At 35.3% G+C, this 22,360-nt stretch overlaps 1 pseudogene; it reads left to right on the plus strand.

Moving 5' to 3' along the window:
• Positions 1-21,658, plus strand: part of LOC102533158 (DNA polymerase eta pseudogene) — a 30,152-nt pseudogene extending 8,494 nt beyond the window's left edge.
• The last annotated feature ends 702 nt before the right edge of the window (positions 21,659-22,360 follow it).

Genomic DNA, 22,360 nt, shown 5'->3' on the forward strand with positions numbered 1-22,360 from the left:
TTAAGGTGTCATTAGTTCAAGGGTAGATCTGACACCAAATAGCTGCTCTTTGACTGATTTAAGAATGAACACATTCTCTCCATACAGTGTTCCATTAGCGATTTTAATTGCATGCTAACCTTTATAATTTATTGCTGTCATTTAGGTTCATATACTGTACTAATATTTATTCTACGTATTATATAACACCTTATTAAGTTTATTGTCCTCTTTCCAAAAAATGTTTTATGATTTCAAGTGAGGAACTAACTTACATTTACATATCTGTTAAAAGTATTTGCTTGAATTACAGGTTCTCTTAGTATTCTCAACAGAGTTTCTAATTTAAGTCTGTGGAAGGAAAAAAGAGATAGTTTGCTTCCCAAAATAGGAAGAAGCCCTGTATATGCATCCTGTTATACAATATCTATGCCCTGAGGACCACCAATATAAATGTTAATTACTTGTTTTGTCTTTTTCGTGCCCTCGAAAGGAGCTGTCTTTGACAGTTGGAACCAGAATATGTACCTCCTTTAATTCACATCCAATAAGTGCCTACCACAATGTCCTAGACATTAAAGCTTAATGAAAATGCTTAATGAAATAAATATGTAATAATTAAGATTTACTTTCTAAACATCCCCTCCATCACATTATATCACATAATTATGCTCAATAAGTCACAATGGTGGTAGAGACACAAATTCAGAATATTAATTGCACAGCAACAGCAAACTCCTCCTGACTGTCTCACCATGTATCCTTGCCTCTCCTATAAGCTTCTTTTCATTCTTTTTTTTTTTCTTTCAAAGTTTTTTTTTAAGTGACCAGTATTAAGAGGACTGGTTTAGATACTTTATTTTCTGTTTGTGTATATATATATATATATTTATTGTATATGTATTTATATTATTTATATTATATTATATATAAATATATATTTATTTGTGTATATATTTATATGTATAAATGTATATTTATTGAAGTATAGTCAGTTTACAATGTTGTGTCAATTTCTGGTGTACAGCACAATACTTCAGTCATGTAGGAAGGTACATATATTCATTTTCATATTCTTTTTTTACCATAAGTTACTATAAGATATTGAATATAGTTCCCAGTGCTATACAGTATGAACTTGTTTATCTATTTTATGTATATCAGTTAGTATCTGCAAATCTCGAACTCCCAACTTATCCCTTCCCAGCCCCTTCCCCCCAATAACCATAAGTTTGTTTTCTATGTCTGTGAGTCTCTTTTTGTTTTGTAAATAAGTTCATTTGTCTTTTTTTTTTTTTGGATAATACATATAAGTGATTATCATATGGTATTTTTCTTTCTCTTTCTGGCTTACTTTACTTAGAATGACATTCTCCATGTCCATCAACATTGCTGCAAATGGCATTATCTTATTTTTTATGGCTGAGTAGTATTCCATTGTATAATTATACCACAGCTCCTTTATCCAGTCATCTGTTGATGGGCATTTAGTTTGTTTCCATGTCTTGGCTGTTGTAAATAGTGCTTCTATGAACATTGGGGTGCCTGTATATTTTTGAATTAAGATTCCCTGTGGATATATGCCCAGGAGAGCTTCCTTTCATTTTTTCTTTGCCTTTCTAAACTTCTCTTTGATCCACAAACCCCTACTAAACATCTGCCATATGAATATTAAGGAGAATGTGTGAGCACTCAAGATCATTTCTGTGGGACTTGTTTCTCTTCTTCCCTTTCTTTTGTCCCAGTATCTTTCCTGAAAAATATCTCCAAAACATAGATATGTGAGTCCACAGGTCCTATTCTCTCCATCAAACCAAAAACATAATACAAAATTTCTTCATTCATTATAGGCTAGAGATAATCACCAGATGATATGAAAGTTCTTAAAATGATAGGTGTTCTTTTCTTAAATATATAAGTTAAGTTAGATTAAAAGTCTATGAACAGTAAACATTGTATATTGGTGCTCTAGAGATATGTAAATATTCTGGTACAGTAATTTCCTTTTCATAATTGGGCTGATCCACTCAAACTGTCGTTCCTATCCTTGCTGACTTATTTGGCAAAAGTGAGATCCAATGACAGGGACTGGGCTGATCCACATGACTCCCCCACTGATAAAAATAAAATGTGTCACTGCTTTCCTCCTAATAAGTCTGTCACATGGAATGAGCATGGGCTCCAGTGTCAGATATAGCTGGGTTTGAATCCCAGCTCTTCTGTTTCACAAATTACTCAACGCCTCTGTACCTCTGATTCTTGAGCTATGAAATAAGGTAATAATGCATATTTTATAAAGTTATTATTAGGTTTAAATGGGAAAATGTGTATAAAACATCTGGTACAAAGTAGGTACTCAAGAGATGGTTGTTTTTATTCCTAAATTATTTCATTTATTTTCATTATTTTTACTCAATATCCTTTAAAATAGCCCTAGAATAATAATCTGTTACATACAGCAATGATGTTCCTAGAAAGCTTTGGTCATGTCACTTCATCATTGGCATGTGTAGCCACCTTCAAATCAGTCAGAGAAGAGAGGGCCAATTAAAACAGGTGTAGGTTTTCTTAGAATACAACTTAGGGAAGTGACATGTCTGTCACATAGTGTGTGTTTCAGATGGTGAGTTTTGTATTTTAAAATAAAAGAACCCAGAGTCTGAGTTGTGAATAAATTACTGCTACTTTAAAGTGACTTTTTTAAGTTTGGATTTCTTATCACTTCCAGTTGATAAAAATGCTAGACAAATGCAGAGGTCACAGGGAAGAAATGAAATTGATGGTGTTAATTTATGACCCTGTTTCATCTGTTAGTAAAAAGCAAAATCAACAGAGAAGGGATAAGGAAGTACAAGAGGGAAAACAATGAGAGATGCATTTGGCATTGCAGTATATCAGGGTATGGGTATCTGTCCCTCATTTTTTTTAAACTGACTGAAAATATAGAAAGTTATACTGAATAAATTAATATTTTGGTTAACACAAATATAAAGATGTGTTCAGAAGAGAAGCTTAGGTTAATTTTCCACCCCAGATGCCCAACACATGGTCAGAGATGAGAGTGGGGCCCAAAGAGAACATTTCAAATGTAAGTATATTGTCAATTATAAACCTAGAAGTCTTCTGAACACGTCACATTATCCAACATAATTTCTCCAAGTTATATATCCACTTCATGTCCTTTTAGATCTATATAAACCAGCAGAGAGAAATTCTTGGTTTATTCAAATCCGTGTAAGTTGGTAGATTTCCCTACCTTGTCTCCTTGAAGAAAAGATAATTAAATGATTTCTGAAAAATTAAACCATAGTTACTAAAATCTTCAAAATGAGTTCTGCTTCATATGTTTGTTTGTGTTGTGGTTGTTTTATACTACTTTTGTTTAAAAGGAAATCTACTTTCTAAAAGATGTCCAGGATTCTCTGAGAATGAGGGAGATAGGTCCAATTAAGTCTCAATTACAACGGAACATAAAGTCTTCAAAGAAAAACTCCCAGGCACACCTAGCCAAACATTAGGGGTTCATTCTCTTAGCGGATGGAACTGTCTGTGAAGGTAAAGAAAAAAGACCTATATTCTCAAGGTCAGTGAACCAGAGGTGCAAATATAGTTAACAATGTGTTTTTACAACAAGTCCCTGTTTTTCCTTTTATCCTTACTGAGACTGTGGTCATTTTGACATTTCCATATTTGATGCTAACCTAACAGCTAATGTGTGTTTTTAAATGGAATACCTAAAGAAGAATTTTAGAAGTTTTACCACAATGCAGCTTTTAAATATACTTTCAACTATTGTTTGATCTTTTTGCAAGAAAACTTCTTATGAACTCTAAGTATTCTTTCATCTGTTTTGCTTTAGGTGACCTGTTCATTTTATTTTTACCTTCATCACGCATATCCATTACCAAAAAAAAAAAAATGCTTTGTTTTATCCAGTTCCAGCATTTCATTTTTAGTTTGAGCTTATATGCTCCCCAAGTATACACAATGTCAAAAAAAATAAATTTGCATGTCTTACCTGACTTGCAATTAAGGTTATTAGCAACAGTATATCCAGGAAAGATTTTGTGTAAGTTAGGTTCTGGGCTCCTAGGCAACAGATAAAAAAAGAAACCCAGGACATTTCCTTCACAACAATCTCCATCCATCTTATAGTCTTTTGTTAAGTCTTTTAATTTTAGATTTTCTTCCCAAGAAAGTAGATAAATACGACTGCCGGCATCCCTAGAGCCTTTGTTAATACTGTAACGACAGATGTAGATCACTGAAAGGTGTGCCTGGAGTGTGCAATTTTCAGTTTCTTTTGAATGATTCAGTACATGCTCTGGGCTTTCAGTTCAGACCAAACACAATCAAAAGTATATGTCTAGAAATTATGGATTTTATAGTTTCCAATTCTACATTTTGCATTTTCATAGAACTGGAAATCAGGAACTCTTCAATATTATACCAAGGAAAATGTAGGAAGGAGGGGATCTCCTTTCTTTTTAATAACCCTTGAGGATTCCATGACATTCGTGGTGATTTTTCTTAATCCCATTTTACCATGATACCAAACCATCATGATACTACTTCAGTGTTACAAGGTACCCAAAGTATTGGATAAAGCAACCAGGAGACATTCTTTGGCCATGCTACCAGAGTAATTTTTACTATCCAAATATAATAATATGAACATTTAAAAGAAAAGTAGAGATCAGTGTATTGATTCCAAAGTGGACTTTGCTGCATATTTCCAAGTACTTCAGAATTTAAGACTTGTCAGTCTACCAAGGCAATAGAAATAAAAGCAAAATTTAACAAATGGTCCCTAATCAAACTTACAAGGTTTTGCACAACAAAGGAAACTATAAACAAAACTAAAAGATGACTTGCAGAATGGGAGAAAATATTTGCAACTAATGCAACTGACAAGGGCTTAATTTCTAGAATATACAAACAGCTCATGCAACTCAATAACAAAAAACAACCCAATCAAGAAATGGGCAGAAGGCCTAAACAAACATTTCTTTGGTGAAGACATACCTATGGCCAATAGGCACATGAAAAAATGCTCAATATCAATAATTATCAGAGAAATGCAAATCAAAACCTAACACTTAATTCTGGAAATTAATGTGCTAATCATTTTTGATTATTAGAAAAAATGCCTAATAAATGGACACTTGGTTAATATTTTTAACCTCTGATTTTATTTTATTTTATTCTTGGTTAACCAGCTTATTCTCATACTGAAGAGGAAATCAACTCTGATTACTGGGATCCAGAGGAGCCCCTAGTGAAAGATACTCCCCACTAAGTTGATGCTTAAACATTTTTTTGTTGAAGAATCATCCCCAGCTGATATGGTAGTAGTTTACGCTAACAGTCATTTACAATGAAATGTGTTTTAGAGGATTTTAGAAATGACTTTGGCAAAGAAGTGGAGAAGAAAGCATGAATGCACTAGGAAACCCAGGAGACCTGGAAATTTGGTGCTGCTAGCTTAGGGGCTCCTAACATTTTCATCTCCAATGAAGTATTTTATTATGTGCATGGGCCACCAATCATAACACAGAAATCTCTACAGTGGCATAATGGCTAATCAGATCTTTTTGAATATTTGATGAAACTTTAGGAAATTATGAAAGCCTCATGAATTTGAAACTAAGTACATGTGGGAAGATTGGGAATTGGAGATTATTACCTATTTAATGTCTTTGAGAGTTATTAAATTAATTTTCCATTTATACTTGAGTCAATTCTGATAATTTAAATCTTTATAAAAAATCACTTATTTAAGATTTCAAAGTTATTGATTTAAAGCTACTTGTATTAGTCACAAGATTTTTTTTAAATCTGTCTGTAATTATATCTCTTTTGACTTTAATATTGTTTTAGTTTGTGCCCCTATCTTTTCATTTTCTTGATCAGTTTTTTCAGATTAGTCTATTTTAAAAGTACTCATGAAACATTTATAAAATTTACCATCCGGCAGGTTACATAGGATACAATCAAAATAGAAAAAAATAGATCTCATAAAGATGAGTGCTTAGAAAATAATATACTCTTTATATATTTTTTATTGAAGTATAGTTGCTATACAATATTATATAAGTTACAAGTGTACAATATAGTAATTCACAGTTTTAAAGGTTATATTCTGTTTATAGTTATTATAAAATATTGGCTATATTCCCTGTGTTACCAGTGAGGTAACCACTAGTTTGTTTGTTTTTTTGTTATATTCACTAGTTTGGGTTTTTTTTTTAGATTCCACATATAAGTGATATTATACAGTATTTGTCTTTCTCTGACTTATTTCACTTAGTATAATGCCCTACAAGTCCACCCGTATTACTGCAAATGGCAAAATTCCATTCTTTATTATAGCTGAATAGTGTTCCATTGTATATATGTACCACATCTTCTTTATCCATTCATCTGCTGATGGACACTTAGGTTGTTTCCATATCTTACCAATTGTAAATAATGCCATGGTGAACATTGGGGTGTATGTATCTTTTCAAATTAGTGTTTTGGGGGGTTTTTTTGGTGGGGGGTATATATCCAGGAGTAGAACTGCTGGGTCATATGGTAGATCTATTTTTATTTTTTTGAGAAAATTCCATACTGTTTTCCACAGTGGCTGCACTAATTTACATTCCTGCCAACAGTGTATGAGGATTCCCTTTTCTCTATATCCTCACCAATATTTGTTATTTGTGTTCTTTTTGATGCTAGCCATTCTGACAGGTGTGAGGTGATGTCTCATTGTGTTTTGATTTGCATTTTCCTGATGATTAACAATGTTGAGGTCTTTTCATGTGCTTGTTGCCCATCTGCATTTCCTCTTTGGAAAGATGTCTACTCAGTTCTGCCCATTTTTAAACCGGATCTTTTGTTTTTTGATGTTGAGTTGTATGAGCTGTTTGTATATGTTGGATATTAACCCCTTATTGGTCATATCATTTGGAAATATTTTCTCTCATTCAGTAGGCTGTCTTTTCCTTTTGTCAATGATTTCCTTTGCTATGCAAAAGCTTTTAGGTTTAATTAGGTTCCATTGTTCATTTTTGCTTTTATTTTCTTTGCTTTAGGAGACAGAACCAAAAAGATACTACTACGATTTATGTCAAAGAGTGTTCTACCTATGTTTTCCTCTCTGAGTTTTATTGTCTACATTTAGGTCTTTAATCCATCTTGAGTTTATTTTTGTATATGGTATTAGAGAATGTTCTGATTTCATTTTTCACATGTAACTGTTCAGTTTTCCCAGAACCACTTATTGAAGAGACTATCTTTTCTCCATTATGTATTTCTTGTTTTATTATTTTCATATTTTGATTTCAACTTCTGAGTGTATTTATAATAGCTTTTAAACAACCTTGTCAGCTAATGTCCTCATCTCTTGTCGTTTCTGGATCTATTCTATTAACTGATTTTTTTTTTCTGGTTCTGGGTCACATTTCCTGTTTCTTTGCAAGTGTTGTCATTTTTGATGACTAGAAAAATATTTTTATGTGTCATATTGATTGTCTGGATTTTGTCGAGTGTCTGGATTTTTTTTTCTTCATTTAAAGACTTGAGTCTTGTTTTGTAGGGCATTTACTTAGTGATAAGCCTGGTCTTTTTAAGGCTTGTTGTTAGGCTTTTTTAGCGTGGGTCCAGAATAGCCTTTGTTATAAAGCTACTTAGCCCTAGGCTTAAGGTGCATCCCTTTTAGAATCACTGTTAAATTCCCTGGCTGTTTAAGGAAATCTCTGCTCTGTGTGCCTCCACTCAAATATTTCCTGGCCCCTATTATGGCTCCTTTATAGTTGATATTTCACTAGAAATTTTTCTTTGTCCATTTTCAAATATGTAGCTGGTCATCCAGCCACGCAAGGGAACTCATATACAGATCTCTAGAGCTCTTTCTCTGTACAGCTCTTCCCTCTCTGTACTCTGCTCTGAAAATTCCAGCTGCTTCAAACTCCAGAAACTTTGTTTTCTGTCTCTTCAGCTCAGTGAGACTGATGTGTTCTTCTCGAGTTTCCCATTTCTGTGCCACAGAACAGAAAGTGTCTCTAGAAAGAAAGCCAATGAAATTCCCAAGCAAACTTCATATACTTCCCTCTTCCCAGTGATCATTCCTGTGTTGCCTATTGTCTAAGATCTGAGAACAATTATTTAATATACTTTGTCCAGTTTTCTAGCTGTATACAGTGAGAGGGTACATCCAGCTTTGGATACTCAACTATGGATTTAAAGTCATTGTGTCGTGACTATGTGTTTTATTTCTAAGATTTCTAATCAACCTCTTTTCCTATCCACCTGTTCCATTTTACTCCTTCCTGCTTTTGTTTCAAAATTTCTTGTTTTCTTAAAAAAAAAGTTATTTTTCATTTATCTCTTTAACCATTGTAAACATATCTATTTTAAAGTATTTTTCAGACTAATTCCATCTGTATTGAATTCATGTCTCAATTAATTATCTTCCTGCTTTTTATAGAATTAGATTATTAATTTGGAATATAGTTTGTAGGTTCATTTGAGTGAAAGATTTTAAGTGAGTTTTGCATTCAAGACAGAAAGTGAAGCGATTAGCATGCATGCTCTGAGCTGAGACTTCGTGGATTCAAATCTAAGTTCTGTCATTCCTTGGCCAAGTGATCCTGGCAATTTATTTAGCCTCTCTGTGACTTAGTTTCCTCATTAGTACGATGAGATGATGATGCTAATGATGATGATGAAGATGACAACTACAAGAAAAATAAAAATAATGACTACCTCAGAGTTCTTGAGATAATGCACAAGTCATATATTCTATGTATATAAAGCATTCTCTGTGCCCTTCACATACCAAAAGTTTAACAAATGTTGGCTCTTGATATTTTTATGGTTCTTGATATTTTTATGGTTCTTGCTCTCATTCTCTTTCTCTCTGTCTCTCTCTTTCTCTCTCTCTGCCTAGGTATTTACCAATCCTTATCTAGCAGTTTTGAGGTTGCTTCTATCTACCTCCCAAGTTCCAACTTCAGAACTAAGTTGTATAATTGCATTTCAGAGCTGTTCTTTCATAGTGATAAACAAGGCTGTAAATTTCCTCTGTGCTACCCTCCTCTTACTAAACTGCTCCCCACCTTGCTGGAATCTGATGCCTGGTAAAGCCAGAGCCTCTGGTAGTGATCAAGAAGGTGACTACCCGTTCAAGTCCCTGACTGTGACTGCTTATTTGATGGAATCATTTCCCCACAGGACTCCTCATACCATTGCCTCTTTCTAGGTCTGGAGTGTCCAGGATTATGAAGTCAACCCCCACTTGTCTACAGTGATATTTATCTTGAGTTTTCATTAGTATCTGTCTCTACAATTTTCTGTTTTCACATTTTATCTACCATTGCTCTGTATTTGGAGTGAAGTAAATAGAAACTTCCGAAGCTATCCTGACTGGGAATCTCCCCCTTTTTCTCTTTATTTTTCCCTCTCTTTTTACTTTTTAAAAATTATTCTGTCCTTCTCCTTTTCCTACTTCCTCATGCATTTTCTAAATAAAGGCTAAAAATGTATAATAAACATAATTTTAAAACTAAATAACTAGAGACTTCTGTTTTAATTTCACAGAATTTTTCTTTTTCTGCTCTTCCTCTGTCATCTTTTATAATAATCATACTAATAATGCTGACAACACAGCTAGTATTTTGTATGTATACTGAGGTGGTGAAGCTTAGTGACCCTTGAAGAAGAACTTAATGAGAAACTCTAAGGCCAAAGTTCTGTCTTTGGGGAGATGCAAGAAGGGAGAGGCTCTCTGTGACTACCACCGCAATCCCCACCCAACTATCTCAGAAGTAAAAATAACTCTCATTCTTCATGAAAGATAATGATGGGTCACTGGACTCATTCAAGCTCTTTAGAAGTCAGGAGAGTTCTGTAGTATTCAAGGGCAGCTCTTCCCTTTGCCTGATATTTCCTGTTCCTATTTGTCCTCCTTTATTTTCCCCACTTCTAGTAGTGACCATCTCTCTTTGTATTAGCTGTCTCCCTATTATATTTTAAATCTCTTTAAAGTATTTGAAAATTAAAACATGGAAAGGTGAAAGGTCCATATTAGCTATCAATTCCTTACCAGAATATCCCACATTTAGAGACTGGAAACAAACATTTATTATCTCAATTTCTATAGGTCAGGAATCTGGGAATGGCTCAGCTAGGTAGTTCTGGCGTCAGGGTCTATCATGAGGCAACAACCAAGGTGTCTTCTGTGGATTTCTGCATCTCAGGGCTTGACTGTGGGAGGATCTACTTCCAAGCTCACTCACATGGCTATTGGCAGGCCTCAGAACTAATTCCAAACTTACTCATTTGAGTCCCTACGCAGGGTCACCTCATGACATGGCAGCAGGCTTTCCCCACAGCAAATGATTCAAAAGAGAGCCTGCAAGATGGAAATCGAAATTTTTACATAACCTAATCTCAGAAGTGACATCTCATCACTTCTACCATACTCTGTTCATTAGCAGGGAGTCAATAAATCACACACTCAAGGGGAGGGGATTACATAGGGCATGAATACTAGAAGTCAGGGATCATTAAGGGTCCTCTTAGGAGATGCCTGAGAATCTTACAGGTTTCCAAATTTTCACCACCAAGAAACATTCCAACATTCCATGTACTTTGAGTTCTGAATTTTTCTTCCTGGCAGATTTTATTTACTAAGTAATAGATTATTTCTTCACTTTTATTCATGTAAAACTATAATATATAATACAGTTAAGAATAATAGTTAATCAGCAATATTTAAAATTAATATAGTTATATAATAATTAGATGGCCGGAGCATTAAGTTATTTATAGGACTTCATCTAATATAAATAAGCTATCTCATTTAGAGTTTCTGAAATACAGAAAATTAACCCCAGTTTCTCATTGTTTTCTTTATGAATTCTTAGAAGTTCAGATAAGTCAGGTTAAGTAAAATTTATCTGGTCAAACCGCACTATTTCATAGATTAGGAAACTGGATTCCAGAAAGGCCTGTGTTAAAGCTGGAACTACATTCTCTACCTCCCATGTGTCCGCTATAGCACAGTGATATTGTTGGTCTTAGTCTTTACTCCCAAAGACTAGCAAGGGGCACTTAATAAATCATAATTATGATCACAATAATGATATTAAGATTTATATGATATGGTAATCATTTTACAATATATGTTAAGTCAAATCATCATGCTATGTACCTTAAATTTATACAGTACTGTATGTCAAGAACACCTCAATAAACCTGGGGGGGAAAAGACTGATACAATAAAGCTAATTATATTACGCATGCTCATCTTAATGAGACTAACTTGTTTTAGTCAAACCAGCCACAGTTAATGGGGCCCTTTACAACTTGATACAGATCAAATCCTCATCTTAGAATATTCATTATTTTAATTGTTTAAAAAATTGATTTTGATGATGTTTAAGGGTAGTTTACTATGCTAAATAATTTTCTTATCAACTAGAAAATAGATTGAAAGCATCACTGTAAACCTGTGAATCACATACAGTTCCAGTGTGGGTGAAAATTAGTAACTTTGGATGAGAATAGCCTAATCAGTTAATCTAGTTAAAGGCTCATTGCCCTACTCACCAAACTTAGGATCCTGAGGAGGTTTGCACACCACAGGTTTTCTATGCCCCAACTATTGGTGTTAAACACTGAATCATTATGGCTCAATATAGAATAGTATGACCACCATCTAGATATTTAAAAACGCACAAGATACTAAATTTTACCTTTCCATCTCCTAAAGTAAAATAGTACAAAAAAAGTAAACTTTACTTTGTAGTCTTTACCCAGTGGAGCTCTTTGAAATAAAGTAATTTAAAAGTTAATCATAGTTGAATTTTGGTGACAGACACTGCTGCCTAACAGCAGAAAAGAGACAGTTTGCTCTGCTTTTCTATTATGCAGGCTGTTTCCTCTGCACCCCACTGTCCCTCACCTCCTTGAAAAAGGCCTGTCATGCTAGTGACTAACTGGATAAATTTAATTCAGGTGAAGTATTAGGAGGCCCATTGCACCCAAAGGCATGGCTTTCAGTCCAGATTTCATCAGTTTTAAAGCTGATGTTTTGGGGTCTCATTTGTCTGTGTCCTATATCTTTTTCTCTACTGATTCCAAATTCAGATGGCGTGATAAACTGGTGTTATTCACTGATTCTCCCCAAACCCCAACAGTAAAGTTTTTATAAGTGGAAAGGTGTCTTACTGATTCAGATATACTGGAAATATTAAAAACTATGTGTCCTTAAAAAAAAGAAGTTAGTCATAGAAAGTGTTTGAGAATTGTGCCTAACATTTATAAAAGGTTGTGAAAACTAGAACTTAAATAGTTTATGATTTATTTGGACTCATGGAATAAGATCTGCTGGAAAGAGTCACTAATTGCTTGCAATGGTAGGGTGCGCGCGCGCGTGTGTGTGTGTGTGTGTGTGTGTGTGTGTGTGTGTGTGTGTTAAGCCTGTTATTAAGGAACAAATTTTAAGCAATGTCTCAACTATGACTTGCCTGATTCACTAGCCCATGACAACAGGAACTCCTTTAAAAACTTTCAGTCCTTACCTAATTAACACTATGAGAGGCTTCTATAATATTCATATTTTATCATGTCTGCAGTGAGTCACCTCTGTAAGATCAGAATAGAAGAAAATGATCAGGGAAAAAGTAAAGATGAAATATGATATTTAAGAAAAAGCAAGGAAGAAACCAAAACATTTGTAGAGATGCTCTTTGCTGTTTTTGAAAAGTCTAAAAAGCCAAAGTTAATTGGAGCTGCCTTGAAGGTGAACCACAATTTGGGAAGGCTAAAAGAATTGAGCTCAGAGTATCTGGATTCAAGGACTGGCCGTACGTTGAGGACTTGTGTAATCTCAGCTGAATCACTTTGCTCGCTAGACTCTTGTTTCTTATAAAATGACACAATGTCAGTGATTTTCAAACCGCTCTGTGGAGGTTTAGGAGTTTTTTGGAGGCAGTTTTTTGGAGGGAGAGGTGATGAGGTTGAGAAGACGCCTCCATTCCCCTCAACTTCAATCAAAGGAGCTAAATAAACTTTTGCCTTCTTATGCATTGGGCTTCTGAATATAATTTGTTGTGAAAAGTATTTTGAAATCATTGGTCTTGCAAATGTTAAAAAAAATCAGTGTGAAACTCTATATTTGGGTGGTAAAAATCCACCATAGCACAATGACAGAAATTCTAGATGATCCTGAAATGTCAGTGTCAGGCTCCTCCCCTCCCTAAAGATACTGGAGATGCAGGGTTGGAGACATCTTGCTGAGCTCCAGTGGAGACTCAGAAATGGCTCCAATAATCAGAAAATGTGGGAGAAGCAGCTATCTAGGATGCAAGAAATGAAGGCAGCCCTGGGGAAGTTAACTTTTCTTTTGAAACATTTTTAATTTTACAATAATGCAGAAACAGATTCTTTTAAAAGGGTCTACTAATATAGAAATATAGAGACCAAGTGTAAAATTTCCTCTTTATCTGCCCATCCCACAATATCACTCTTCTCATTACTGTTAATCACTATTTTCAGTTTGGTCTATTCTCTCGCAAATATTTTTTCTATGCAGATGCATATGCACATATACTGTTTTTTTTAAAAAAAATAAATGGTATATGTTGTTGTGCAATTTGCTTTATTTATCTACTAATGTGTCTGGGATTTTTTGCGTATCAGTATATGTATCTCTGTCCTTTCTGAAATAATTGTATCATATTTCATAATATATATGCCATGTTTATTTAATAATCCCCAAATTAGGGGCTTTAAAGTTGTTTGCAGTTTTTTATTAATATAAACAATCAACATTATTGTACATACATCTTAATGTACAAATGTGAGTTTTTCTGTAGAATGGATTACTAGAAGTGGAATTGCTATGTTAGTATATGAAAATCTTCTAAATGGCGTCTGTTTATACCAACAGTGTGTTTCTCTACATATTTGCCAACAGTGAACATTGAATTTCTTACTTTTTACCAAATTGATGATAAAAATTTTGATATATTGATTTGTATTTTCCTGATTGCTAGTGAGATTGATAATCATTTCATCTATTTTTGCCTGTTTGTGTCTGCATTAGTTAGAGGAAGCACTAATTGTGGGAATCTAGAAGCTAGATTTTAGTCCTAGGTTTGTAATTAGCTTTGCAGACTTTGATGAAATAAATCTACTTTTCTGAACCTCGATTTCTCAATCAGAAAAATGGAAATAATAATCCCAATTCTGCCTTACTCCACAAAGTTAACGTGAGGGTTCTGTAAAATAATAGATGAAAAAGCAAGTGGAAAAACTCTAAAATGCTAGACAAATGGATGGAATTTTTTTAGTTTTAAAAACGTGTAATATTATTGAATAATTCTATAATTGGGAGTTTTTCTAAACAAAAGAAGGCTATGTGTGCAGCTGCTCATTTACCTACAAAATTCAGGGTCTCCCGAGACATGTTGTGGGGGTAAAAGGCACAGTTTCTGGTTCAGCTCCAGTACCACTCCCCACTGCAACCTGGCTGGGTAACCACAGAGGAAAGCCTACTCCTTGTGAGATTTCTAATCCAAGTTTGTTATTTCAAGGAGTTGGGGTTGGGGGTGGATCCTCTCCCACGTCTTCTCTGGTTCATCCATCAGCAACAACAATGCCATCTGGTTACTGGGGACCAGTGAGGCATAAAATGCCTGGAAAAGCAGCTGTCTTCCCCTTTACCTGTGTCAGAATTATTAATTAAGTGACAAATTTGCCTTTAACCATAAATGAAATTTCGTGCCCTGAAGCTAGTGCAGCTTTTATACTTTATTAACTACTCCTTTTTGTAACTATAACTCTTTCTTTAAAAGAAACTTATACTTCTGTGAAACCAGGATAAAAATTCTCATCTGGTCATCTGTCTTTTTTTAGGATAATGTATGCAGTAATTTGAATAAGCCTCTAATTGTCATCTTACCTCATGCTTTTTATCTTGAGGTGAAACCAATTTGCCTGTTTATGCTTAGTTTCTTTTCCCCAGTGTGTGTTCATAATATTGCATGACAGAATTTTCATTTCCAGTTTTTCCACTACCAATATATTGCATAAACCTGGATGTGAGGGCACTGTGGCTGAGTTGTGTTACCCTTCACAAACTTTGTAAAACTTCATATAGATATAAATAGGCTATTTCATACTCCCCAAAGGTCAACATTTCATCTGCATAATCTATTGGGTAAACCAGGAATTAGAAAATCTGAATTGGATTAAATTTTAGAAGTTTTCTACAATCAATAATTCTACTGAAAGATCTAGATATTTTTGGTAACTAATATTTGAAGAAGCACAATATATTCTTCAATGTCTAGCACAAATAAAATTCTTTCCCAAATTGTCATTCTTCTCCACATGTAGCAAACCCTTTCCCCTCATACTCCCAAGTTGCAACTTTGGTATTTCTTCCTCTTAGAAGGATTAACAGATTCATGAAAACCCTTAAGATAATATCTCCTCCACTCTTGGGGATTCTTCCTTTCTTGGGACCATTTTGGATGAATATCTAGGCCCAAAGTTAAAAGGATGCCCCCAAATTATGTTATTTTTCATAACTGACTTGAGGACCTGGCCTATTTGGTAATAGGATTAATTTCAACCAGACTGTAGCAATTGGAATGTGACCCAAATGCCTAGAGTCACCAAGGCACACTGTCCCCTCGGTGCTTTGTGTTAGGTCATTATCAAGTTCCTTTTCATTTTCCCTAGAAACAGTGATGTTGTGACCCTTTTAAACATACTACATCTACTGGAAATGTTACCAATTTAATGCAGTCATCATTTGTTGAGCTCCTAGTATGATGAAAGCCCTGGGCTAGGGATGTGAAGGGAATAAATATGAGTACTTATATTTAAATATATAAATATATACCCTCAAGAAGTTTTTCATCTAGGAGGAGAATTGTCATATATAAAAATAACTGCAATGTAAGACAAAATGTAAAATTTTCCCTAAATGATAACAGTAAGATGTATAGAGTAGAAAAAACTATCCAATAGTCCACTGGGTCATGTGGAACCACTGAGTTGTCCTGTGAACACCAGTTAACACATGGGCAGTCTCTACATCTTTGCTTAACATCTCTTTGTGGCTGGTACGGCTCAGCCTCTGATTTCACCTCAGTACTGTTGAGAGTGGGGAGTGTTTAATGCTGTTTTAGAAGAAATGTCAAAAGAAGATCCATTTTCAGCTAGCACTCCCAGCAGGAAGCAAATCTTTGAATCAAAAAGATTTACAATCTTCCTCAAACTTCAGTGTGCATATGAATCACCTGGGTAACTTGTTAAACTGCAAATTCTAGTTCAGTAGTTCTTGGGCAGAGCCTGAGGTTCTATGTATATAACAAGCCCCCAGGTAATGTTGATGCATTGGTCTTCAGCCCATACTTTGCTTTGTGTAAAGGATTTAGGACATTGCTCCCATAGCTGCAGAAGATGCTAATTGTGGCAGACAGAAAAGTTCAGTCTAACAAGAGATAGTCAAATAAAGCAGACAGCCAACATTTCACAGAGCATAATGGACAGAAGCAAAGCCTTTTACACAAATCAACTGGAAAGGACTCAGTACTTAACAGCTCCATTATTTGCAAGGATGCGGGCAAATGTTTAGAACAATTCTATCATTAGCAATAATGGACGGAAAGCCAAGTTGGCATCCTGGGCAACAACCAGACTATGGGACACACAGAAGAGAGTCTCTAAATGGGATCACAACAGTTTTCCCGTAAGTTACTAGTCTTATCAATTCCTCAGTGATCAAGAGCTGAAGCCTTATGTGAGAATATATAATCCTCCATCACATGGTGTACATATGTGGAACAAACTTTGTAGAATTCTCACTGAAGAGTGAGGATTCTGCCACACTCAATAAATCCTTTTGCTGTCTGCCTAAAGTACTGAGCCAGAAAACCTCATCTATTATCAATAGAGATATGAACTCAGAAGGCCCTGTCTGAGTATTAAAAATCAAATCGTTGACTTGCTATACTTGAGTCTCCACATATACCTACTACTCCACATATACCTACTCCACATATACCACATTTTACTACTAGAAAAAAAATAACTGAAATAAGATGTGTTTGCATCCAATCTTTTTGTTCTAAAGTACAGAACAAAAACAAAAGGATCTTGTAAGATTCTTATACTTCTAAGGAAAAAGACCCACAGCATGGACCTTCAGATGAATATTATAACCAAGTTCCAGAGTAGCATATTTTCTTAATGATAATAGACATTATGCCTGGCTGCTAACTCTGAGTAGAAGTCAAAGCCAGACAAAGCAGATTTCCTCTCCTTCTTAAAGGAGATTTTTACCATTATTTTCGAAGAAGAGGCTAAGTAATCTTGAGTTGAATTCTGAACTTATTACCCAATAGACTTAAAGTTTCTTACACTACCCAAAGGTCCTCAGAATATTTTATCTAATAAAGGGACAGTTATATCAATCTCAGATTGCTTTATTTAAAACAACTACTTTAAAAGTTCAATTTAAATAGTTTCAATAAGAACTGGCCCATCATCAAATTCTGTTGAATCCTTCCAACCTCCTATTCACAATGGGCATTATGGTTTATTCTTTAATGTACGTTAATTTGGTTCAAGCAGGATCCAGACTGCACATCTCAGCATTCTACTTGAATAAAGAAGAAAGCATTCAATTCCCCTCCATTACAAATTCAGCCTTCCACAAGTCAGTTCTGCCAGTCAGTGATGGCTGCATTGCAAAACCTGCTTTGCAAATGTTTTGCTGGGTTTTGTTGCTAGGTGATGACCGCGAAAACTTCGCAGTTCCTGCTGAGAGGTTTAAAAAAATATGCCTGTAACCAGTTTCATATTTAAGAAGAGGGGACAAAAAATAGGGCAGCCTGCACCTTAATTCCTTAGGGTTTACTCCTTGCCCTGTACTCCCCCTTATCTGTCACAGAGAAATTGTGATCATTAAGAAATGTAAATACACAGCTCCGGAAAAAAAGAAGGAAAACAATATTCAATATATCATCAACTAAACCAGAGTAGAGCTGATAAAACAGAACTTGTCATATGTCTTCCTTTTAGAACTTAAATTACTCAAGGATGGGAGAGGGGAGGGCAGAGAAAGAAGGTGAATAAACAATACCAGCCCATTCTCGCAATATTCTTTTCTGTTCCACATATTAGTGGAGACCCTTTGCTTAAAGAAATTGGCCTGAAGCTAGAGTCAGCTTGTACCTGAGCTGTGTTTCAGAAACCCTTGGTCTGGACCCGACTCACCAACCAAGCAGCAGGGATTCCTGGGAAAGCCCAGAGGCCTGTCTGAGACCTGGTCCTATGTCAGTGATTGATGAGGACAAATGTGAGAGGTGACACACTGTGAAATCAGACTGAGGCACAAAGAGTTAATCCTTGGGCTTTTTCCAAACTGGGTCCTTTGAGGGAAAAATAATATTTATTCCTCCCTTTGTTAATTCTGCAGCTAAAAAAGCACTCTTGATATCTTATTCACTAGGCTAGATGCCAGCCTATAACCTCCGAAAACTTCAGGAGATAAATACCACCCTAGTGGCAGTAATTATCTGTCCTTGTTGCATTGCCATCATCGAATTATTTTAAACTGCTGATTTTAAAAGTACTATATTATAACCAATAGAGAGAGGAGAGCAATTGTTTCTGCATACAAATTTCTCTTCACAAGTTAAAGGACCTACCTATAAATCACAGGGGAGAAAAATCTGAGAAATTACAGCTCTACTACCTCAGGCTTCTCTGTTCTCAGAAATGTGGAAACAGCTTACTAAAGAGTCCCCCTTCTCTCCTTCACTAAGTCATTCATTCGCTTGTGCTCACTTCCTACTGGATCCTCTCCTGGGAGGAGGGGCCAGGCCATGTGGGTCTTTGACTTGGCCACGCAAGTGAGTTTCTTCTACTTTCACACTCTATATAGCAGATGCACAAACTTTAGCAGTGTCTTTTTAACACTTCATTAATTATTGAGCTGTGCCAAGAATAATTATTGGACTATGCCAGAAGTCCTTTTCTCCCACATCAGTAAACAGTAATTTAGAGAAGGGGGTTTATAACCTTAGGGTGAGTGACGTTTTCCCCCCACAGCTGTGTGGTGAGCTCAACAATACTGCATATGCTTCAACAAATGGGAAGGTCCACAGCCCAGCCTCTGCTGCACGCAGGAAATGTTATGGCCAGAGAAAAACCCACCACAATAATTCTGTGACACAAAATTTGAAACATCTCATTTTCTAACAGATCCAAGATATCTGTTCTGATTTTGTGCTTTTGTCCTAATTCAATAATACTACTAATAATAGTAATAGTAATGTTAATAATAAATTCAGTAACAGCAAGGGAATTGACTTTCAGGATTTTCCTCACATGTTGTAATGGAAACCTGCTAACATTGATATAAGGCATTCTTAATTATTAAGATCTTTTTCTTTTGCCACTACTCAGTAAGATTTTAATTCTCTCCTTTTCTTTTAATTAATAGATGTTGCTTTATGGTCACTTGACAACCCTCATCCTGGGACTCAACAAAATAGAAAGGTGTTTTTCCTACATTTTCAAAGCCAAATCAGACATAGAAAAGGCTAGGCAGAGCCAGTGTTCCTCTGGCTATTTGGACCAAGATTTTTGCTGTTTGCATTTCAGAATAATGAAACCCCAGGATTTGAAGTTTACTTAGTGTAACAGTCTTCCTATTCCATACAATGCTTAAATTCTCTCACAGTAATCCCCCACAAAAGTGGTTATCCAGTCTCCACTTCAATGGAAGAGAACTTATTTCTGTCATAAATAACTCATTCTTTAAGGTGGCCAGCATTTAAGTGTTTCATCTCATATATAGTAGAAATTTGTCTACTTTTAGCCTTGTTCATCAGTCCCATGTGAAGATACAGAACAACTTTGTGAATATTCCATGTCAGCTTCTTTTCAAACTTTAGGTGATGAAGAAACTCCTAGAGCTAAAAGTGTAGATTCCAGGCCTCCATGTCCCTAGAGATCTGATTTCAGGAGATCTCAGATGGCCCACGTAATTACACTGTTCTAAAACTTTTCTTCATGAGACTAGATGTCTTCAGGCTCTTTCAGTTAATTCTAATGAGGAACAACAAAGTCACACATGCCCAAATCCGATGACCAGTTCTCTGTTCTCATCTTACTCGTGTTGATTTCTCTGTCCTTCTTGAAATGCTTTATTCACTTAGCCTGTGTGGCAGCCCAGTCTTGCTGTTCCTCCTGCATTATTGTCTGCTAACATAGCACAGTGGCTTCCTTGAGTTCCTTCCGGAACATATGAAGCAAACTCCTACCTCACAGTTTTGTACTTTCTTTTTCCTATGCATGGAATTTTCTTCTTCAATGTATGATGCCTTTATTAGTTATTCCAAGTTTCTGATCAAATGACAGTTCCTCAGAGATACTTCCCTGACCAAATTATCTGAAGTAGCCTGCACCCTGTTCTCTACCCCCTTATATTGCTTTATTTCTTTCAGCATTTATCACTATCTGACACTATGGTATACATTTATTTGCTCATTTGTTTTTGTTTTTTTTCCTCTCTCTAGTAAGAATGTAAACTATAAGCAGGCTGTTTTGTAAACTGCCATTTCCTCACTGCCTGACAATGTCTGGCACATAGTAAGCACTCAAAAAATACTTGTCAGGGAACTCATGCACTATAGTTGAGGCTGTAAATTGGTGTAGTTACTATGGAAAACAGTATGGAGGTTCCTCAAAAAATTAACAGTAGAACTGCCGTATGATCCTCCAGCAATTTCATTTCTGGGTATTTACCCAGAGAAAACAAAAACAGTAATTTGAAAAGATAAATGCACCCCAGTGTTCATTGCAGCATTATCTACAATAGCAAGATATGGAAGCAGCCTAAATGTCCATCAATAGATGAATGGATAAAGAAAATGTGGTATATATACAATGGAATATTACTCAACTATTTAAAAAAATGAAATCTTACCATTTGCAACAACATGGATGGATTTAGAGGGTATTATGTTAAGTGAAATGAGGTCAGGCAGAGAAAGACAAATACTATATGATCTCACTTATGTGTGGAATCTAAAAGACAAAACAAACAAAACAAATAGAATCATAGATACAGAGAACAAACTGCTGTTGCTGGGGGGAGGGGGCCAATGGGAAGGGGGGTTACAAAATAAGTGAAGGAAATTAAGAGGTACAAAGCTTTTAATAAAATAAATAAGCCAAAAGGATGTAATATACAGCATAAGGAATATGTTCAATAATATTTTAATAACTTTGTATGAGAACAGTGGTTAGCAGACTTAACGTAGTGATCATTTCATAATGTATGCAAATGTCAAATTACTATGTAGTATACCTGAAACTAACACAATGTCATACATCAACTATATTCCAATAAAGAAAAAAAATAGTCAAAAGAATCAAAGAGAAATGATACTGGGTCCTTTCACAAGTTTGGTTAAGTCTATGTCCCTGTGAAGGTGTGCCACTCCCAGTTTCCCTAGTAAAACAGAATAAGCTATATCCTTGTTTGGAATACTAGATTTTTACAAATGTACCATTCATTTCCATTCACTTTTAGGGCAGCTGTGTCACACTACTGAATCACATTGAGCTTATGCAGCTGCTAAGCCACATTGCCCTGTGAAGCTGGATATTTAGAACCAAGCTTAGGATCTCACATGCATTTCTGTTAAATGTTCTCTGATTAAATTTGCTCCAGCCTATTAAAATTATTTTGGATACTAATTCTGTCATTAAGCATGTTCCCATGTCCGTCTCTCTTCTGCATTCATTTTACATGACTATTGATTAATTTTCTTGTTCTAATCATAAATAAAAATAGGCAGTAAAGAGGAGTCAACAGATCAAGGTTTGTATCTGGGCACTTAGTAACTGTGTGGCCAACTTTGATTAGGCTAATTAAGTTCTCTGAGTTTCTGTTTCCTCATCTATAAAATGGAGATAATGATGCCTATCTAATAAGGTTATCGTGAGAATCACATAAGACTATAAAGTGTTGAGTATAGTTGCTGGCATGTGTAATCCATTGTTAATTCTAACATTGAGCACCATGCCTGGTACATAGTAGGCACTGCACAGTCTATGTGGTAGGACTCGAGAACTGTACATCAAGATTATCAATGATCCATTAATTAGCCCTCTTTGGAGTTCAGTTATTTCCTTGGGCAGTTATGAATATATCTCCTGGAACTAGCATCCTATTTGCCTTTCTCCATTTTGTTTAGAAAAAAAAAAAAACCCAAGAGTTTAATGCTATCTCCTGAGCTACCAAGCTAGTATCCCTGTCAAAGAAATAAAATTTAACTTTCTTGACACGACTTAGTGA

The sequence above is a fragment of the Vicugna pacos genome, chromosome 1 (assembly GCF_048564905.1).
Source record: "Vicugna pacos chromosome 1, VicPac4, whole genome shotgun sequence".
NCBI lineage: Eukaryota > Metazoa > Chordata > Mammalia > Artiodactyla > Camelidae > Vicugna > Vicugna pacos.